Here is a 9128-nt window from a genome sequence, read left to right on the forward strand (position 1 = left end):
AGTCATCGAGTTCATGTAGAAGATAGAAAGATTTATCTGATCCTAATATGCTACCTGCAGTCTTTAGTTTACCCATGATATTGGCGCTTGCACCAACGCCGTAATAGCGAGATATCATAAGAACTCGTAAGAACCTGTTCAATAATTGCGTATGTATGTTTTTTTTCATAATTCGGTCCAAAATTAGGATCCCCTGTGTCGAAGGTACAAGAGATTGACATACATACTTATATACGTTTCAATATATACATAATATATAGCTAATAACCACGCAGAAAATGCTTTGCTCTTGAGTTGTTAGGTCCTTCGGAGGCGCTCGAGCAGTTGTTAGCAAATCCGACCCCTCCTGGCTGAGCCTTTGTTCGCCCACCTGTCCTGGTGAAACTGGAAAGGCCTCCGGGCCACCAGTAATCGTTCAATCATAAAAAAAATAATTATCAAAGAGCAAACAACCTGTTCATCACACGAACGTTTGCCCGATGTGGAAATCGAACCCATGACCCTCGGTGAAACAGACAGGGACGCTAACTAATGCACACAAGTGAGTCAGGTTTAGTAGCATAGAGTCATTTAGGTGTTTAATTACTTCCTGACGAATATTATTATGAACCCGTGAGAATCTGAATAAATAAATAAACAATAAAAAAAAACTACTCGGCTAATACATTGAGTAGAATGGTCTGACAGCAGAATGTTTTGTTTTTTTTTTATCAGGAGGAAATCGCCGGACTTACGCCCTTCACTGGGGACCTGGTCATGGCGTTCCGCGAGGCTGAGGAGCGCGAAAGGGAGTGGGATCCCTCTTCGGCTCCTCAGCGATGAAGGCGGGGTGGGCGACGCGGGCACGATGCTCCCGTTAATCTCCCGTAGGGACTGTTGGGTACCGGGTGCGGGGGCGCCCGGTGCTCTGCTGTCGGTCCCGTGGTGAGGCAGCGCAAGGTGGCTCCTTTGCGCCGCTCACGGTGTTTCTCCCGAGATGACATCCTGCGGGATCTTCCCAAAGATGGAATCCCGTCCTATTGTCAGAACGGGTATCGGCGACGGCGAGCCTTCGGCGCGCACTATGCGGTACCGTAGGTTTCGTGGAGTCGGAGTGGTGGAGCTCGATGGGGTTTAGTCGGTAGTCGGTTTGGCGGGGCGGGTCCTGCGTGGTAGACGCCGCGCAGCGCCTCGCGCGCCTTTCTCAAGGCGTAGTCTCCCGGTAGGAATTGGAAGGACTTTGATCTTCCTCTTCTCCCTCTTTTTCTCTGGAGACGCCGGAGTCTGACATAACCCGGTCTGTTACCCTTCTCGACCGGATATCCGTAAACGTATGCCCCAGGGTTAAAAAAAAGGACCTCTTGTGAGTCCGATCGGGTAGGTACTACCACCCTGCCTATTTCTACCGTCAAGCAGTAATGCGTTTCGGTTTGAAGGGTGGAGCAGCCGTTGTAACTATACTGAGCCCTTAGAACTTATATCTCAGGGTGGGTGGCGCATTTACGTTGTGGTCTCTATGGACTTCAGTAACCACTTAACACCAGGTGGGCTGTGAGCACATCCACCCAACTAAGCAATAAAAAAAAAACGATGTTAATACTGTGATCATTTGAATTTGGTAATGTGGTAACAACATACCAAAATATCAGGCAACAAACTGTACGGAAACATTCACACTGCTATGTGCTGGTTAATTGTTTGCTATTACGTACACTTATTTATTGTTCTAAAGTCCAAGTTGATAGCTAACAATTGATGGCGCGTAGGTCATTAAAAAAATGAAACTCAATTTTGGTTATAATATACGAGGTAAAGCGACGACTGTCGAAAGGTCGTCCGACGTCCTGTGGATGCAGGCTTCGTGTAACCGGTTATTGCGGCGAACTTTAAGGAAGGCCTCTGTCCAGAAGTGGTAGTCGGTGGGCTGAAAATAATACGCGTCTATAAGTATCAAATTAATTATTATAGACTTGAAAATCATATATCATTACAACAGTAGAATCTGGTGTCTGCAATTTGAAGAAAAGTAATCGAAATAGAGGTGTGGCTATTAAATAAAGGCAAAAAGACATAAATTAGTGGTATTTTAAATTATTTTCTGTCTGCTTGTTTGTTCGTTCTTACCTTATTTATCTATTCCGTGGGTCTTACTATCTATGAGACTACTCAATGGATTTACATGAAGTTGTCACAAGTGGACTCTAGCTTTGTTTCCCTTTGTTTTAATTTGCTAAATATAGGCAATATTTAGCAAATTATATTATAATAAATATAAGTGTAATTAAAATTTAATTTTGTTTTAACTACATTTAAACATTATTTAAATTTAATTTTGTATTAAGAGTATTAGATGTCAGGGATGTATTCGGGATATATAAATTAATATATTATATTGTATTTAATTCTAAAATCAAAAGGTAGCAACAATCAACGTCATCTTAGAACCAAACAAAATTATAAAAAATATTTATGTATATGTACACTTAATATAAAATAGCTTGTAGTTTTGCGGTGACAACTTTGATTAGTATAATAATATGCGAAGTATACAAACATATTTGCGGTTTTCTAACCTCAAGTATTAGAGCAAGGGCGTTGCTCCGTGTTAGTAATATCAAAACCAACGCGATTTATACTAACATGGTTGTAACCTCGAAAATGTTTTAATGCAAATTACTACATTTCTGGTGAACAATAAAGCACAAATTACTTTAGCAATCTACGAATAGATAAAGCCTTTGACAAGGCAAGGGCAGCGATTTATATGGATAATATCTATATGGATAATATCTGAATTTTCCTGTTTGTAATTATTTTATTTTGTACTAAAATCATAACTTGATGAACGGTTGCTATGATATACACTAATTTGGAATTTAAGGTATTGCTTTGATCGTTATTATAGTAAGTAGTCTTTATGAGAATATTCTCATAAATAGCATAAGGCACGAATGATATATACAGTATACACGAACTACTTCTATAGTGAAGGTATAACAGACATTTGTAAATTGTAGTGTAAGGGTAGGTCTCAGTCATGCCGCGTAACAGTCCATAATGCTTACGCTTAATGCTTTAAAAAAAGGTCCAAATCTCATCTTTGGATTCCAGCAGCCCCTTAGTGGCTGGCCGGCCAAAAGTCAAGTTTACTGGTGGTAGAACCTCTTGTGAGTCCGCGCGGATAGGTACCACCACCCTCCCTATTTCTGCCGTGAAGCAGTAATGCGTTTCGGTTTGAAGGGTGGGGCAGCCGTTGTAACTATACTGAGACCTTAGAACTTATCTCAAGGTGGGTGCCGCATTTACGTTGTAGACGTCTATGGGCTCCAGTAACTACTTAACACAAGGTGGGCTGTGAGCTCGTCCACTTAACTAAGCAATAAAAAAAATTAGCTATATTAACATTAATAAGACCCGAGAAAGTGAGAAAAAGTATTTGATCAAAATAAAATTCTAAAAATAGCTCCCAATTAACCAGAAGTTAAAGGTCACAGACAGCTTAAGTCGCGCCAATGACGTCATTTCATAACCTTTAAGACTTTTCTTTTGACGTCAGCACAACTAAAAAAACAGATACAGATCGAATCTGCTTGCGTAAAGCTGTTTTTAAACTGGTTCGTAACTCGTCTCAGAATGAAGTAAAAACCCAGGCTCGTTTTATTTATTTATTTATAGAAGGAATATTAATCAAATCAAATCAAATCAAATCAAAAAAATTTTATTCAACATAAATGAAAGTACACACTTGTTGAACGTCAAAAGAACTACCGCCAATTCACAAGAACTAGCCTCCGTCCTGAGAAGAATTGGCAAGAAACTAAGCGGGCATGTCTTTTTTTTTTTTTTAAATAAGAAATTATTTTTTATTAGTTTTTTTATATTAGATTTTTTTTTAAATATGAATTTTTTACAATGAGTATTATAACGTAACAATTACTACAATATTGAAATGCCCGGAGCGAGCAACTCATTCCCACTTTGTGCAATCTTCTAGATAATCATTGACTTTATAGTAAGCTTTATTTAGACCGATGTGACGTCATTGTGGTAGACAGATATCAGATTGAATTTTCTTCTAGAACCGTATCAGTTTCTTTAGCTGTAAGAAGTAGGTATTTTGCTTAGTTTTTTTTTTAAATCTGAAGGCTGAGGATACTGACGCGTAGTATTATATACAGAATATAAATATTCACGGTCATTAACCGACACAGTATATGCCTTTGGCGTTCAAAATGGACTACAACGATATCGAAATATATAAATATCTACTTATTAAGGAAAGGGTAAAAATATGTGTTGAATTTAAAATGTGTAAAATAATCGCTAATTTAGGCCAAATAAATTAAATTGTAAGTTTTATATGTAATAGTAACTCAAGTTAAATATATTGAGTGTTTTTTTTCAATAATTCAGACGTTGTATTATAGGTATTATAAAATATTAATTTTATTTTTTTAAAATTTTTTTATTGCTTAGTTTTGTGGACGAGCTCACAGCCCACCTGGTGTTAAGTGGTTACTGGAGCCCATAGTCATCTACAACGTAAATGCGCCACATACCTTGAGATATAGTTCTAAGGTCTCAGTATAGTCACAACGGCTGCCCCGCCCTTCAAACCGAAACGCATTACTGCTTCACGACAGAAACAGGCGGGGCGGTGGTACCTACCTACCCGTGCGGACTCACAAGAGGTGTTACCACCAGTAAAATTATTTCTTAAAAAAACTTTATAAAGTAGGTAATAAAGCTACAATAAAAAGTATTATAGATTCTTCTAATTATTGTGAATGGATATATTTAAATCAGCTATTTTATAAATAGTTGAAATATTTCAGGGTAATTATTTATTCAAATTTATTGTTGAAAGATATCTTGTACTAACTTTTACCTGTATGCTTAATTCACTATTCAATGTATGAACGAAATTGGATGCTGTCTCAATAAACGTTTAGGCAAACATGTATTAAAATTTATTTCATACAAATCGGTTGATCGGTAAAATAAAAAGTATATTATAGGTATGTAAATTATTATGTAATTAAATAAGTCATATATTTTGGAGCGCAGTCGGCATTCTACGGTGCACTCCATGTTGCAGCGGCTTCCAATGGCGCACAATAATTAGTCAGAAGGTACTACATAATTACTACTATACTATACTATATAGGTACTATTTCAGGGTGGAGGTCACGACGTGCAATGAGGAAACGCTGCCAGAAGTCGGATACGTAGATGATACACGTGTGCGGTTAACGATCGTAAGGAACACAAAAACTTCTGACAACGATGACTACTCGATTAATGGAATATTTTTAAATCACTTTGTTTGTTGTCTGCGTACGTAAATATTAAAACTCGGTGAATTTATTATTTTTATTTATCTATTGCTTCGGTGGGTGAACGATCTCACAGCCCACTTGATGCTAAGTGGTTACCGGAGCTCATAGACATCTACAACGTAAATGCCGCCACCTTGAGAAAAGTATTCGAAGGTCTCAGTTTTTACAGTACAACGGCTGCCCCACCCATCAAATCGAAACGCATTACTGCTTCACGGCAGAAATAGGCAGGGTGGTGGTAGCTACTCGTACGAACTTAGAAGACGTCCTACCACCAGTAATTTTGCAAATTATAATTTTGCTGGTTTGATTTTTATCACACGATGTTATTCTTTCACCGTGAAAGTCGATCGTGAACATTTGTTAAGTATGTATTTCATTAGATAAATTGGTACTTGCCTGCGGGATTCGAACACCCGTGTATGGCTAGATACAAATGCACCGGACGTCTTATCCTTTAAGCCACGATGACTTCAAGCGGGGCTATTCGTTCAGGATCGACAATCCCACTTTAATAGTACCTTACTTCAATGTTATGTACTAATAATAAATAAATAAATAAAAATTACTAACAATCACGCCACGTTAACTGGTCCCGTGTTATGTTCGTAAAGAACTTGTCTTACAGGTACCAGATAACGGAAATAAATGTAAGATCTTTATAATTCACGTACATATATTGAATATACATAAATAACCCTGTACAAGACATTTTATTTTTATCATACAAACATCTGAGCTCGTCCACCCAGTTAGCAATAAATAAAAAAATCTTCCTTTGGCGGGATTCGAACCCGCGACCCCCTTGTGTAGTGACCATGTCACTTACCACTACACCAGACGGCCGTCTAACTCCGTAATAACTTATCTTACTTTACTTTGATGGTACCCACCTTAATGGTTGGTAACTAGTGAGGTTTTTGCATAAAGTTCGAATAAAAGAATTTATTACATCACACAATTTAAACTATTAAATATATATATTAAACATTGTGTGTGTGAAAAGTAAAATAAAATCATATCAATATAGTTAGTCCGCACGGGTAGGTACCAACCACTACCCTGCCTATTTCCGCCGTGAAGCAGTAATGCGTTTCGGTTCGAAGGGTGGGGTAGCCGTTGTAACTATAGTGAGACCTTAGAACTTATATCTCGAGGTGGGTGGCGCATTTACGTTGTAGATGTCTATGGGCTCCAGTAACCACTTAACATCAGGTGGGCTGTGAGCTCGTCCATCCATCTAAGCAATAAAAAAAATATAAAAAAATATACATTCGTTTAAATAAATATAATTTACGATACGGATATTTGGTCTGATCCAATATGGCAATGCTTATTACATTACAACGCTAATTGCACTTCGCTCAGTGTTTACGATCATCATTGTGCGTCAGTTAACTACTTGGAAGCATAATAATTACCATAATTTCAAATGACTTATGATGGTATTATATAGAACTGATTTAAATACATAATCAAAACACGCGCAGTTCCAGTAAACAAGGTTAATTATTCAGTTACGGAAAATAATTAGTTAGGGTATTAAACGAGGGATGAGAAAACAATTTTTAGTGCAAGTAGTGGGATGGTTGTGCCCTTGGCTTTGCTTTTGTCCATTGGCAACGGCGCCCGCTTGTTTTCGGGTGATTTATGTGAGTGTTGGGTTGGTCAAGTATAGTACATTCGTTCGTGTCTATGCACACTATTACTACCAACAAAATGACATACGACAAGCCTGCAACATGCGGTGACGTCAAAACTGTCATCGCTGACACTTCACTCGCTACAACCCTATGCATTACACTTGCGTATCTGTGCATCGTCATAGCCGTTATTTTAAAATACAATCTAAAATAAAATAATAAAACGTTCATTTTTCTACATCAATACTTGCCTCCTCTTCCTCGCCAACAACTCATATACTGCATGTTTAAATAAGTAAGTAAATGTCTCTTAAGAAAAACGAGGCGAATTTTGTCGTCGTGGCCTAACGGATAAGACGTCCAGTGCATTCGTGTTGAGCGATGCACCGGTGTTCGAATCTCAGGCAGGTACCAATTTTTCTAATGCAATATGTACCTACTCAATAAATGTTCACATTGACTTCCACGGTGAGGGAATAACATCGTGTATTAAAAACCAAACCCGCAAAATTATAATTTGCGTAATTACTGGTGGTAGGACCTCTTGAGAGTCCTCACGGGTAGGTTCCACCACCCCGCCTATTCGGCCGTGAAGCAGTAATGCATTTCGGTTTGAAGGTTGGGGCCCCTACTCTGACTGGGTTCTGACCCCGGACGGAGATCGGACGTCGGGTGTAAGAGTGCAGGGGAGTCGTTTAGTGGGTGGGCCCTAAAATCCTTGGGCCCGCGATCTGCTCTCAACACCTGCAGATCGTTGAGTCTGACATACTTCGTTTTATTTTATTTTATTAAATAATGTACGTAATCCGTGTTTTCAGTACCGGTTGTTTTCGGAATATCGTTTTACAGCATCAATATCAAATCTTTCGTCGTATTCTGCCTGTTTGTCGTTTTGGACGGGGCTTTTACCAAACCTGACGTCAAGTACACCGATCGCTACGGCAACGTTAATTTAGATGGGATAGTTAGGGCAATCCCAAACTTCTACAGACTTATTTCAACTGTTTGCTCGACAAGGGAGAATGCGCACCTGATGCTAAGGAATTGAAGATTAAATTATCTACTGCTAGTTTTATTACGTACAAGGTGTCAAGCAGTTTTTAAAGTCAATAAAACTGCCACATTCGTATTTAACCCCATTTGCAAAGAATTGAAATGTCGCTTCGAAAATGTTATGCGTGCTAACATTGTATCAAGTCGGCAGCACGCAATAGGCAGATTAATAGAAAAAATCTATGAAATTAAAGGTATTCTGTTATTATATTAATTTTTCTAATTATCTTAAAGTTTGCAACTTTGCCAAAGAGCTTTGAATTTTTCTTGAATCTCTGTAAATTATTTCCCAGCCACCTAAGCCAAGCAATTGAGACTGTGTGCGCGAAATGTACTGAAGCCCAGAAGAAGGTCGTCGTGCTGTCATCCATTCCATTGATCACGAGTGCTAATCCTGGAATGAGCTGCTTGCTAAATTCTATCCTGAGAATCCATTTGATCAACACGGGAAGAAGCTTTGTGAAATTAAAAAATAAAATCTATAGTTAATTTTTGTTTATTTTAAACTTGAATTGTGAATTAATAATTAATCTATTTTATTTTCTACGACTATTGTCAGAGCAACCCCTTATTAATAATAATGATTTAGAGTCATTAATGTAACAACAGATTTGGGCATTCAATATTTTGTCGCTTCGATGGCTGAACCATAGGTATTTTTTCAATAAAAATATATTGAATACCATATCATTTTACTTCAAGTAGCGACATGGTTGCCGAAGCAGCAGCGGATGATTGTTGCCGGGTGGTTGTAGGTTGCATTTATTTACTGATGCACTAGAATTGGCTTACTGGTTAAAAGCACTGCTTCTCAAAAATATTTGCAGAATAGAGCAAAAATAACAGATTTTGAATTTGTTTGATTTTAAATATTAATTTTTATAAAATCGCCGACATCAAAACAAAGTATTATTTTCTCTTAAAGCTGTTAGCCTCATTCAAACGATTCATCAAGGCTGCATATATTTAATTTATGAAGGTTTCACTCCTCAAAGAGTTTTCTTATATTGATTAAAGAGCATCCTTATTTTTTATGTGGGATGGTAAAATATTATTATGAATGATTATCGGTACGGATATGTTATACCCATTCTTTTTTTTTTCTACCGTTTTC

This window comes from Bombyx mandarina, chromosome 19, assembly GCF_030267445.1.
Source record: "Bombyx mandarina strain Sakado chromosome 19, ASM3026744v2".
NCBI classification, from domain to species: Eukaryota; Metazoa; Arthropoda; class Insecta; order Lepidoptera; family Bombycidae; genus Bombyx; species Bombyx mandarina.